This window comes from Staurois parvus, unplaced genomic scaffold (assembly GCF_062004578.1).
Source record: "Staurois parvus isolate SC_StPar_1 unplaced genomic scaffold, SC_StPar_1.0 ptg000104l, whole genome shotgun sequence".
In the NCBI taxonomy this organism is placed as follows: Eukaryota; Metazoa; Chordata; class Amphibia; order Anura; family Ranidae; genus Staurois; species Staurois parvus.
The window spans coordinates 12,097,670-12,111,058 of record NW_028317900.1 but is presented as its reverse complement, the minus strand read 5'-3'; the positions used below and the strand labels follow the sequence as shown (position 1 = coordinate 12,111,058).

General features: G+C 47.0%; 1 protein-coding gene across 1 annotated transcript in view; it reads right to left on the bottom strand.

Moving 5' to 3' along the window:
* PLEKHG3 (pleckstrin homology and RhoGEF domain containing G3) overlaps positions 1-11,592 on the bottom strand; it is a 218,170-nt gene extending 206,578 nt beyond the window's left edge. Inside the window, exon 1 of the mRNA XM_089671342.1 lies at positions 11,508-11,592. The gene's annotated coding sequence lies outside the window, so the exon portion shown is untranslated. The remainder of the gene's footprint in view (positions 1-11,507) is intronic.
* Positions 11,593-13,389: the final 1,797 nt, after the last annotated feature.

The window sequence follows — 13,389 nt, the reverse complement described above, 5'->3', positions numbered from 1 at the left end:
TGACAGAGGTGGGTGGCAGAAGCGGAGCGGTTGGTAAGGTGGAGTCTGGCCGCTGACTTCAGGATAGACTGAAGCGGGGATAGTCTGTGATGGGGTAGGCTGGTGAGAAGGGAGTTGCAGTAGTCCAGGCGTGAGATAAGGGAGTGAACGAGTTGTTTAGTAGTGTCTGGGGCTAGGAATATACGTATCTTTGAGATGTTGCGGAGGTGGAGCCTGCATGAATTTGCCAGCGATTGGACATGGGGTTGGAAGGATAGGTTTGAGTCTAGAGTGACACCTAGGACTTTGGCTTGCGGGGTAGGATTGATGGTGGCATTGTTGGTCGTGATGGAGAGGATGGGCGGGGGGCACGGGCTGGGGGGAAAACTAGGAGCTTGGTTTTGGAAAGGTTCAATTTGAGGAAATAGAGCGACATCCAGACTGATATGTCGTTCAGTAGGTGGGTGATACGGGCGGAGACTGAAGGGGTGAGGTGAGGGGTGGAGAGGTAAATTTGCATGTCATCGGCGTAGACATGATAGTTGAAGCCGTGGGAGTGTATCAGTTTGCCGAGGGAGGAGGTGTAGATGGAGAAAAGAAGGGGACAGAGGACAGAGTTAATATGAACACAGGAGAGGACAGAGTTAATATGAACACAAGGCAGCACGGTGGCTAAGTGGTTAGCACTTCCGCCTGGCAGTACTAGGGTTGTCAGTTCAAATCCCAACCACGGCACCACCTGCCTGGAGTTTGCATGTTCTCCCTGTGCCTGCATGGGTTTCCTCCAGGTTCCTCCCACACTCCAAGGACATGCTTGTATGTTAATTGGATCCTGTCTAAAATGGCTCTAGTACAGTCAGGTCCATAAATATTGGGACATTGACACAATTCTAACATTTTTGGCTCTATACACCACCACAATGGATTTGAAATGAAACGAACAAGACGTGCTTTAACTGCAGACTGTCAGCTTTAATTTGAGGGTATTTACATCCAAATCAGGTGAACGGTGTAGGAATTACAACAGTTTGCATATGTGCCTCCCACTTGTTAAGGGACAAAAAGTAATGGGACAGAATAATAATCATAAATCAAACTTTCACTTTTTAATACTTGGTTGCAAATCCTTTGCAATCAATTTACAGCCTGAAGTCTGGAACGCATAGACATCACCAGACGCTGGGTTTCATCCCTGGTGATGCTCTGCCAGGCCTCTACTGCAACTGTCTTCAGTTCCTGCTTGTTCTTGGGGCATTTTCCCTTCTGTTTTGTCTTCAGCAAGTGAAATGCATGCTCAATCGGATTCAGGTCAGGTGATTGACTTGGCTATTGCATAACATTCCACTTCTTTTCCTTAAACTCTTTGGTTGCTTTTGCAGTCTGCTTTGGGTCATTGTCCATCTGCACTGTGAAGCGTCCAATTAGTTCTGAAGCATTTAGCTTAATATGAGCAGATAATATTGCCCGAAACACTCCAGAATTCATCCTGCTGCTTTTCTCAGCAGTCACATCATCAATAAATACAAGAGAACCAGTTCCATTGGCAGCCATACATGCCCACGCCATGACACTACCACCACCATGCTTCACTGATGAGGTGGTATGCTTAGGATCATGAGCAGTTCCTTTCCTTCTCCATACTCTTCTCTTCCCATCACTCTGGTACAAGTTGATCTTGGTCTCATCTGTCCATAGGATGTTGTTTCAGAACTGTGAAGGCTTTTTTAGATGTCGCTTGGCAAACTCTAATCTGGCCTTCCTGTTTTTGAGGCTCACCAATGGTTTACATCTTGTGGTGAACCCTCTGTATTCACTCTGGTGAAGTCTTCTCTTGATTGTTGACTTTGACACACATACACCTACCTCCTGGAGAGTGTTCTTGATTTGGCCAACTGTTATGAAGGGTGTTTTCTTCACCAGGGAAAGATTTCTTCGGTCATCCACCACAGTTGTTTTCTGTGGTCTTCCGGGTCTTTTGGTGTTGCTGAGCTCACCGGTGCGTTCCTTCTTTTTAAGAATGTTCCAAACAGTTGTTTTGGCAACGCCTAATGTTTTTGCTATCTCTCTGATGGGTTTGTTTTGTTTTTTCAGCCTAATGATGGCTTGCTTCACTGATAGCGACAGCTCTTTGGATCTCATCTTGAGAGTTGACAGCAACAGATTCCAAATGCAAATAGCACACTTGAAATGAACTCTGGACCTTTTATCTGCTCATTGTAATTGGGATAATGAGGGAATAACACACACCTGGCCATGGAACAGCTGAGAAGCCAATTGTCACATTACTTTTGGTCCCTTAACAAGTGGGAGGCACATATGCAAACTGTTGTAATTCCTACACCGTTCACCTGATTTGGATGTAAATAAATACCCTCAAATTAAAGCTGACAGTCTTCAGTTAAAGCACATCTTGTTCGTTTCATTTCAAATTCATTGTGGTGGTGTATAGAGACAAAAATGTTAGAATTGTGTTGATGTCTCAATATTTATGGACCTGACTGTATGTGTATCTATGAATGTCAGTTAGGGACCTTAGATTGTACGCCCCTTGAGGGTTAGGGACTGATTTGAATGTACAATATATATGTAAAGCGCTGCGTAAATTGATGGTGCTAAATAAGTACCAGAAATAAATATTTAAATCTGGCCCCATTTATACATTCTCTTGGACCTATAAATCTGGCTCAATTTATACCTTCCCTTGGACCTATAAATCTGGCTCCATTTATACCTTTTCTTGGACTTCCATAACTGGCCCCACTTGTCCTTTCTTCCAACCCTTTATATCTGGCCTTATTTACACCTCCTCTAAGATCTCCACATTTGGCCCAATTTATACCTTCTCAAACCTGTATATCTGGTCCGATTTATACTTTCTCTTAGACCAATAGAACTGGTCTACTTATACCTTCTTTTTGTAGACCTGTGCATCTGGCCTCATTTATGTCTTCTCTGAGACCTCCAAATTTGGCCCAATTTATACCTTCTCTCAGATCTTTATATATCTGGTCTTATTTATACCTTCTCTCAGAACTCAATTTGCCCCATTTATCTCTTCTCTCAGACCTGTATATCTGTCCCTATTTATACCTCCTCGGAGACCTCTATATTTGGCCCATTTTATACCTTCTCAAACTTGTATATCTGAATTCATTAAGAGCTACTTCACATCATAATTTCAGTGTTCTGGATTTGCATGTGCAGTTGAAATCGCTCCAGTGCATATTTTTCCACTTTTTATTTTGACACTTGGGAAATCTTAAGACAATGGTTTCTTATGTGCATTCCAATAGGTTTACACATGCTTTGACATTCCGGACAGAAAAAATGCAACAGGTTCTACTTTTGTTGAAAGCACTAAAAGTAACCGCACTGGTGTGAACTAGAGCCACAGGAATGCAGGCAGTCCCAAAGTTAAACATCTGACTTACATACAAATTATACTTAAAATAAAAGCTTTGACTGGAGTTTTGCTTTAAGTCTTAAGTGCTTGTTTTTTCAAGGGCTCAGGACTTACCCATTCCTCTTATCCTCCAAAAAAAGTGCTCTCCCACATCCGGCAGTGGACTGTTCCTGTCATCCTCCTGTTCAGAGCTGGTGTATGGGCCTTATGACGGCAGAACCAGCCCATTCACAAGACCACTAGCATGCGGGGGGGACAGGAGTGGTGAGGTCCAGTCTTGCAATTGGAGGATTGCCAGATTAGGTAAGTATATCTTAGATTTCTGAGCCAATAGCCAAAAATGAGCATTTAACCCATGCAGTGTGGGCACGGCTGCACTGCATGGGAAAATAATTTTGCCCGGAATTCTTCTTTAAATGGACAAAAATAATAAATGCACATTTTTTTTGCAGGTAAAAAAATGTGCATTTAATATTTTTGTCCAAAAGGAGCCTGGAAAGCATTGCACCACCGATCAGTAGATCACTGATGCCATGCAGGTCCCCTGCAGACCTGTCAGAATATCTGCTTTCTGTACGGGATGTACCAGCAAGCAGATATACTGACAGGAAGCTTCAATTAACTCCATAGCGCTCCGCAGTGTCGTGGTAGTTCATTGAAAACTACAAGCCTACAGCTAAGGCTGCTGGGAGTTGTAGGCACTCATTAACAGAACACTGTGAATGAGTAACGTGGCCGTGTGGGCGGAGCCCCGCACGGCCGCTCTGTGTTAAATCTGACAGATAGTACGGGGGGACGTCCCCATGTACTGTCAGAGGGAGGGGTGGCGTGCGCGGCTGCGGCTATGGGAACATGTTACATGTTCCACCCCAAAAACAAGTGGAACATGTGCCATGGCTGGAGTTACAATTAAAAAAAAATAAATAATAAAATGTACCTGTTTCAACTTACATACAAATTCAACGTATGAACAAACCTACAGATCCTATCTTGTTAGTAACCTGGGGACTGCCTGTACATGGTAATTACTGTACATGCATTCCAGAGCAGGGGCGGATTGACAACTCCTGGGACCCCCGGGCAGTAGGGGATCATGGGGCCCCTGTGTCCTTGCCCAAACTCAAAAAAGCCTATGAAAAAGGTACTGGGGCATCTCATGGGGGCCCCCTACTGACTCCAGGACCTCGGGCAGTGCCCGGGTTTCCAAATGGTCAGTCGGCCCCTGTTCCAGAGGCATTTCAAACAGACTGGAAAGCATCTGGTGTAAACCAGCCCTCATACCTTCTCTCAGACCTCAGGGGTGTGGACATTTTTGAGAAAAAAAAAAAAAAACTACTTTTCCATGGACTAATGCAGGCCATAGATGGGTCAAAAATCGGCCGATTTTTAGGCCGAAAATAAAATCGGCCGATTTTCAGATTGTTAGTGGGCCATTTGTTCGGCCGTTTTTCGGTATTTTGGCCGATTCTTTTTATCGGTAAAGTTGGAAAAAAAACCGGCCAATTTTGCCGATCGGCCGATTTTCGCGGCAATGATGGGCAAATCGGCCGAATTTTTACCGATAAAAAATCTGCGCATGAGCAGTGACCTGCAAGAGGAAGACAAGAAGAGGAAAAAGAAGAAGATGAGGAAAAAGAAGAAGAGGAAAAAGAAAGACGAATAGGAAAAAGAAGGAAGAAAGAGGAGGAGGAGGAGGAGGAGGAGGAAGAAGAAGAAGGAAGAAGAAGGAAGAAGGAGGAAGAAGAGGAAGAGGACGAAGAAGAAGAGGACGAGGACGAGGATGAAGAGGACGAGGACGAGGACGAGGATGAAGAGGACGAGGACGAAGATGAAGAGGACGAGGATGAAGATGAAGAGGGCGAGGACGAGGATGAAGATGAAGAGGGCGAGGACGAGGATGAAGAAGAGGATGAAGAGGAAGAAGAGGAAGAAGAAGAAGGAAGAAGGAGGAAGAAGAGGAATAGGAAGAGGAAGAGGAGGAGGAGGAAGAAGAAGAAGGAAGAAGGAGGAAGAAGAAAGAAGAAGAGGAAGAGGATGAAGAAAGAAGAAGAGGAAGAGGATGAAGAAAGAAGAAGAGGAAGAGGATGAAGAAAGAAGAAGAGGAAGAGGATGAAGAAAGAAGAAGAGGAAGAGGATGAAGAAAGAAGAAGAGGAAGAGGATGAAGAAAGAAGAAGAGGAAGAGGATGAAGAAAGAAGAAGAGGAGGAGGAGGAGGAGGAGGAGGAGGAGGAGGAGGAGGAGGAGGAAGAAGAAGAAGAAGAAGAAGAAGAAGAAGAAGAAGAGGAAGAAGAGGAAGAAGAGGAAGAGGAGGAAGAGGAGGAAGAGGAGGAAGAGGAAGAAGAAGAAGAAGAAGAAGATGGAGAAGAAGAAGAAGGAAGAAGGAGGAAGAAGAGGAATAGGAAGAAGATGAGGATGAAGAAGAAAGAAGAGGAGGAGGAGGAGGAGGTGGAGGAGGATGAAGAAGAGGAAGAGGATGAAGAAGAGGAAGAGGATGAAGAAGAGGAAGAGGATGAAGAAGAGGAAGAGGGAGGAGGATGAGGAAGATGAGGAGGAGGATGAGGAGGAGGATGAGGAAGAAGATGAGGATGGAGGGGGGAGGGGGAAGAGGAGGAAGAGGAGGAAGAGGAGGAGGAGGAAGAGGAGGAGGAGGAGGAAGAGGAGGAGGAGGAAGAGGAGGAGGAAGAGGAGGAGGAAGAAGAAGAGGAAGATGAAGAAGAGGAAGAAGAGGAAGAGGAAGAAGAAAAAGAGGATGAGGATGAAGAAGAGGAAGAAGAAAAAGAGGATGAGGATGAAGAAGAGGAAGAAGAAAAAGAGGAGGAGGATGAAGAAGAGGATGAGGATGAAGAAGAGGATGAGGATGAAGATGAGGATGGGGATGAGGAAGATGAGGATGAGGAAGAAGAAGAAGAGGATGAAGAAGAAGATGAAGATGAGGATGAGGATGAAGAGGAAAAAGAGGAAGAAGAAGAGGAGGAAGAGGAAGAAGAAGAAGAGGATGATGAAGAAGAAGAGGATGAGGATGAGGAAGAAGAAGAAGAAGAAGAAGAAGAAGAGGATGAGGATGAAGAAGAGGATGAGGAAGAAGAAGAGGAAGAAGAGGAAGAAGATGAAGAAGAATAAGAGGAATTCCAGTCCAGCAAAAAGTGTCCCTGCAGAGAGCTCCGCTATTTCTTTGACAGTTCTTTGACATTTACAGCGGTTGCAACATTGTATCTATTTGTTTTCAAATAAAAACATCTGTATCCTAAATGGAAACAAATAGATACAATGTTGCAACCGCTGTAAATGTCAAGGAACTGTCAAAGAAATAGCGGAGCTCTCTGCAGGGACACTTTTTGCCGGCTGTAGACGGGATGAAAATCGGCCGATTTTTTTTATCATTGATGGTAACGTCGGCCGCTTGAACGACCGATTTTTCGTTTTTTTAAAAGAAAAATCGGCCGTTTTTCTCCCCGTCTATGGCCTGCATAAATCTGCTTGTCCCTCATGATAATCTACTTGTCCAGATAAATAAAAAAAAAAAATAATTTTAACCAAAACCATATTTAAATATGAAGTGCTTTTAGGAATGTATGGAGCTTTTAAAAATTAAAGGGGCAACTTAAATGCTTAATATTTTTAGCATTGCACGGTTTATCCCCTACTCACCTCCCTGCCTGTCTCCAGCACCACACCAGGGGACTAGCAGGGAGGGCAGAGACCTTGCAGTGTAATGAGCACCGATTGGGTGATCATCAGGAAAAGGGAGCATCAGGCTCTCTTAACACTTAGCAGAAGCGCATATGCTGAGAGAGTAAATAAAGTGCCAGCCCAAAGGAGAAAAAAAAAAAAAAACATTTTATCCCTACAGGTTACCCTCACACATGGAAGCAGTTGGGTGCTCAGTACAAGTGCATGATGAGCAGCCAAATCAAGTTCCGGTGTCCACTCCAAGTTCACATTTTTTTTTTAAATAATAAAAAAGGCACATTTTTTTTCCACGTAAAAAAAAAATTTTTTTCTCTTTTAGGATTCTGGAAAGCATTGCAAGAGCGCTCAGCAAATCGCTGGTGCCATGCAGGACTCCTGCAGACCTGTCAGTGTAATCTGTCTATCCGTACATCGTATGAGCAGGCAGTTTTGCACTGACAGGAAGAATCAATGAACTACCACAATACTCAACAGCGCTGTGGTAGTTCATTGGGAACTACTAGCAGACATCTGCAAAGGCTGTTGGTACTCATAACTGATTCATTCACAGGACTGTGAATGATGTGACCGTGTGGGCCACGGTCTTCAAAAAGTGACAGCCAAGCCACTGCAGGAGCAGGAACATGTTACATAATCTACCCTAAACACAGGTGGAACATATAACATGTTCCAGAAGGTGAACTTATCCTTTACCCCTTTTTCCTTGGTGCTTGATTTTATACACCTGTGGCCATGGAGGTGATTGGAACACCTGAATCCAATGATTTGGATGGGTGTCCAAATAATTTTGCCAATACATTGTATTTACTGAAAGCAGACACTCTAGAGAATAAAATAAGGGTAGCTTCAATTTGTTATGTCACACGATATGCCCTGGGTGTAACTTAAATTTTTTCCAATTGAAAAAAAAATTTTTTTACGCAACTTTTTTCTTCCATCACATGGGGACACAAAGTCCCCTATGTCATGATTTTTGGTGACAGATTCTCTTTATTGAGACATCCAGAGTCTAAAAAACCCTGCATGTCTCCTCTGACAAGTGAGCCCTGCTATCTGCGGGGCTAAACCTTAAAAATAAAAAAAAAAACTACCTGCCTTGTGCCCGGAACTACATGTCCCGGGCTTTGGGCGATATAAATTGAACATTCCTGTACTTGTAGATCTGCATTATTTTTTTATCTGCACATCTTTGTTATATCTGGCCCCATTTATACATTCTTTTACACTTATTCATAGGTCACATTCAGATCAAGAATCTTCTAACACCTGATATGTTTTTCTCCTTACATTTCAAAGTCTTACCAGTAATGGCACGATGGAACTTTTCATGCAACACGGTGACAAGCCTGAAGTGTTTCCTTACCTATCTCACAGGTCAGTGCATGCACAAAGAGTACACCTGACAGCTACACTGTCATTTTCTGGTGTGTAAAGTGTACGTGGAATCACAAATTAACCAAAATGAACCCCCTTCTGCCAGACAGATGGTATAAAATATGATAGATCTGAAATGCTGCAAACTCTGATTTCAGTGACACCAAAGCAAACATTTATTATATTGCAGCTTACCAATTCTTAGATGTGATGGCTGCATTCGTTTTCTTTTTTTTTTAGACCCCTTTCACACAGGGCGGACTCTGTGCCTGCTCTATGGGCAGCTGGGTGTAAATGGATCGGCTGTCCGTTTATATCAGACTGCCATCCAATCCGATCTGTCTAGATGGAGGGGGGGTGAATTCCTTTCACATGGACAGCACTGACCAATCAAAAGACGTTCAGCCCATACTGTCAACACTGTAAGGAGAGAAAGCCGCAGGGATATTAAATCCCCGGACCGGTAAAGCAGCTTTTCAGTGTGACAGCAGGGGATCATGGCAATCTGGTACAGCGGGACCTGGGAGGATGGGGAGGTGGTCCAGTGGTCCTTGAACCGTTGGAGGCTAGGGATAGACAGCCACTGGAGATGCGGACAACAAAGCTGTGAGAGAGGCAGGAGGAGCCCAAGCCACAGCCGCTGGCGGAGGAGCTTCAGTGGTGGAACTCTTCATGCAGGGAGGTGTCCTGCACCGCTCACATGTGAACTCAGGCTCAAAGTCACTATGACAAGCCTGGGCACACACAGGAGCTGTACGAGAAAGCACAAGCGATTCGGACAGGAATCACACTGCATACAATGCGATTTAAACCATTCAATTTGTATGGGCTCAAATCGCACCACAAAAGGTACTTCGTATCGGCAAGCACTTGACCAAAAAAACTCAAACTCGTCAGTAAAAAAATAACCTGTATTGGTGCAATCCTTTTTTCCACCCCCATATATTCTCATATAAGCTTGGTGAGCAACCACCATATTCAGACAGAAGAGCTGTATAATAATAATGATGGGCTCGACCCGTCTCCTGGATATAATCCACTTCACTCAGGGGCCAATAAAAGGGGTGAAGAAACACCTCTGGGACCCAAGAGAGAGAAAAAGATGGCAAATACATGTCAAAGGGGTCCAAGAGGAGAGCAGAACACCTGGAGCAAAGTACGCATCCCCTGGGAGTCCCACCACCCCAAAGAGCATCAACACCGACATTGCTGGTATATTCAGTCTTGTATATTCCTTCATAATAAAGTCCCATGCAGGGCAATTCAGTGCTAAACATGAAACACAGGGGCCCATGAATTCTATAGGATAATCTGACAGAGGGGGTGGATGTATGTATCTCTGCGCAGCCAGAACGACTGTCCAATCCTCAATGCCAGTGTCTCAGAAAGATGCAGCGGGTGGGATCTATTGTTACTGGGGAAGGGGGGGGAGTTTGTTGATAAAGGGAGGGGCGGTCTACTGTTGCTGGTAGGAAATCTATTGTTCCTTTGGGGGGGGGGTGGGAGGGTCTGTCTTATGATGTGGACAGGTCTACTGTTGCTGAGGGGGTCTACTTTTTTGGGTGGGGTCTACTTTTTTGGGTGGGGTCTAATGTTGCTGGCAACTGGAGGGTCTCTTGATGGTGGCTGCTGGGGAATCTATTGTCAGGGACAGTGCTCGGAGGTGGGTAGGGGCGGAGATAAGGGACGGCGCTCGGAGGTGGGTAGGGGGAGTAGATAAGGGACGGCGCCCGGAGGTGGAGATAAGGGACGGCGCTCGGAGGTGGGTAGGGGGAGGAGATAAGGGACGGCGCTCGGAGGTGGGTAGGGGGAGGAGATAAGGGACGGCGCTCGGAGGTGGGTAGGGGGAGGAGATAAGGGACGGCGCTCGGAGGTGGGTAGGGGGAGGAGATAAGGGACGGCGCTCGGAGGTGGGTAGGGGAAGAGATAAGGGACGGCGCTCGGAGGTGGGTAGGGGGAGGAGATAAGGGACGGCTCTCGGAGGTGGGTAGGGGCGGAGATAAGGGACGGCGCTCGGAGGTGGGTAGGGTCGGATATAACGGACGGCGCTCGGAGGTGGGTAGTGGCGGAGATAAGGGACGGCGCTCGGAGGTGGGTAGGGGGCGGAGATAAGGGACGGCGCTCGGAGGTGGGTAGGGGGCGGAGATAAGGGACGGCGCTCGGAGGTGGGTAGGGGGCGGAGATAAGGGACGGCGCTCGGAGGTGGGTAGGGGGCGGAGATAAGGGACGGCGCTCGGAGGTGGGTAGGGGGCGGAGATAAGGGACGGCGCTCGGAGGTGGGTAGGGGGCGGAGATAAGGGACGGCGCTCGGAGGTGGGTAGGGGGCGGAGATAAGGGACGGCGCTCGGAGGTGGGTAGGGGGCGGAGATAAGGGACGGCGCTCGGAGGTGGGTAGGGGGTGGAGATAAGGGACGGCGCTCGGAGGTGGGTAGGGGGCGGAGATAAGGGACGGCGCTCGGCTGTGGGTAGGGGCGAAGATAAGGGACGGCGCTCGGCTGTGGGTAGGGGCGGAGATAAGGGACGGCGCTCGGCTGTGGGTAGGGGCGGAGATAAGGGACGGCGCTCGGCTGTGGGTAGGGGCGGAGATAAGGGACGGCGCTCGGAGGTGGGTAGGGGACGGAGATAAGGGACGGCGCTCGGAGGTGGGTAGGGGACGGAGATAAGGGACGGCGCTCGGAGGTGGGTAGGGGGCGGAGACAAGGGGTAATTTGGAGGTGGGTGTACCTGCACCTATTCTCTGTGAAAAAATCCGGCAGGTCACCAAATGAAGCTCACACACGGAATACACAGGAACATCATCAGAGGTGACAGAACAGCACATCTCCCGGAGAGCCATCACTCATCTCTCCTCCCGTACAATACAGACACATTGCAGGGACCGATCCCTCCATACACCCGGCATGTCTGTAGCCCGACCCGTAGAGTTACATGACAGCAGAGTGCTGTGGAGGAATGTCCCCGCTCGTCCCATACACGGAGCAGGCTCCCATCCCTCTCACAGAGCCCCAAACCATGCACTGTGACAGGCCAGGATTACCGGATTACAGCCGGCTCTACTCACCGCTCACCTACCGTCCATCCTCCTCCGGTCCTCCGATCTCTCTGTACACACCGCACCCTCACCACGAGTCTGCCTGACACATATGGCCACACCCACCGCGGGCATGCTCCCGGGTCAGATCCCGCCCACTCCTATACAAACGTACATGAGAGCTCACCGCCTTCCTGGAGAAACCACGCCCCCGGTCCATCCATCAACTCTCTTTCAAAACAAACCCCGCCCACCGGCACATTCCAGGACCAACATCTCCCAGACAGGACAGTGTGCAGGTCTGAGCAAAGTCCTCCATCCATCCATCCATCCTGTGCCGTGCCGTGCACTGTGTGTCATGCACCAATACACACCAGACCTCAGTATGACACGTCCTGTGCTGGCTTGGCATGAATGGTGGATCAGAGAATGTTGCTGAGAGTCTATTGATATTGTGTGCTCCAGGTATGGCTCATACAGGGTACATTGGGGAGATCATTCAGCAGTCACCATTATTACAGTGATCGGTCTTCTGGACCTTGTGCCCAGCGTTGGTCTTTCCGTAGAGTGAACACAGGGGTGCACAGTGAACACGGGTGCATATTGAACACAGGTGCACAGTGAACAGGGGTGCATATTGAATACGGGTGCATATTGAACACAGGAGTGCACAGTGAACACGGGTGCATATTGAACACAGGAGTGCACAATGAACACGGGTGCATATTGAACACAGCGGTGCATATTGAACACGGGTACACAGTGAACACGGGTGCATATTGAACACGGGTGCATATTGAACACAGGTGGCTTGCTTGGCACAGCTGCCATTCATAGAACACATATTTATTTATTATTTATTTCAGGTACTTACAGGTGAAACTCGAAAAATTTGAATATTGTGCAAAAGTTCATTTATTTCAGTAATGCAACTTAAAAGGTGAAACTAATACATGAGATAGACTCATTACATGCAAAGCAAGATAGTTCAAGCCATGATTTGTCATAATTGTGATGATTATGGCTTACAGCTCATGAAAACCCCAAATCCACCATCTCAGAAAATTAGAATATTACATGCAATCAATAAAACAAGGATTGTACATAGAACAATATCGGACCTCTGAAAAGTATAACCATGCATATGTACTCAGTACTTGGTTTGGGCCCCTTTTGCAGCAATTACTGCCTCAATGCGGCGTGGCATGGAAGCTATCAGCCTGTGGCACTGCTGAGGTGTTATGGAAGACCAGGATGCTTCAATAGCGGCCTTCAGCTCTTCTGCATTGTTCAGTCTCATGTCTCTCATCTTTCTCTTGCCAATGCCCATCACCATGATTCTCTATGGGGTTCAGGTCAGGTTAGTTTTCTGGCCAATCAAGCACAGTAATCCCACGGTCATTGAACCAGGTTTTGGTGCTTTTGGCAGTGTGGGCAGGTGCCAAGTCCTGCTGGAAAATGAAGTCAGCATCCCCATAAAGCTTGTCTGCGGAAGGAAGCATGAAGTGCTCCAAAATCTCCTGGTAGACGGCTGCGTTGACCCTGGACTTAATGAAGCACAGTGGACCAACACCAGCAGATGACATGGCTCCCCAAATCAACACAGACTGTGGAAACTTCACACTGGACTTCAAGCATCTTGCAGTGTGTGCCTCTCCATTCTTCCTCCATACTCTGGGTCCTTGGTTTCCAAATAAGATGCAAACGTTGCTCTCATCAGAAAAGAGGACTTTGGACCACTGAGTAACAGACCAGGTCTGTTTTTCTTTAGCCCAGGTAAGATGCTTCTGACGTTTGTTGTTCAGGAGTGGCTTGACAAGAGGAATACGGCATTTGAAGTCCATGTCCAGGATCAGTCTGTGTGTGGTGGCTCTTGATGCACTGACTCCAGCCTCAGTCCACTCATTCTGAA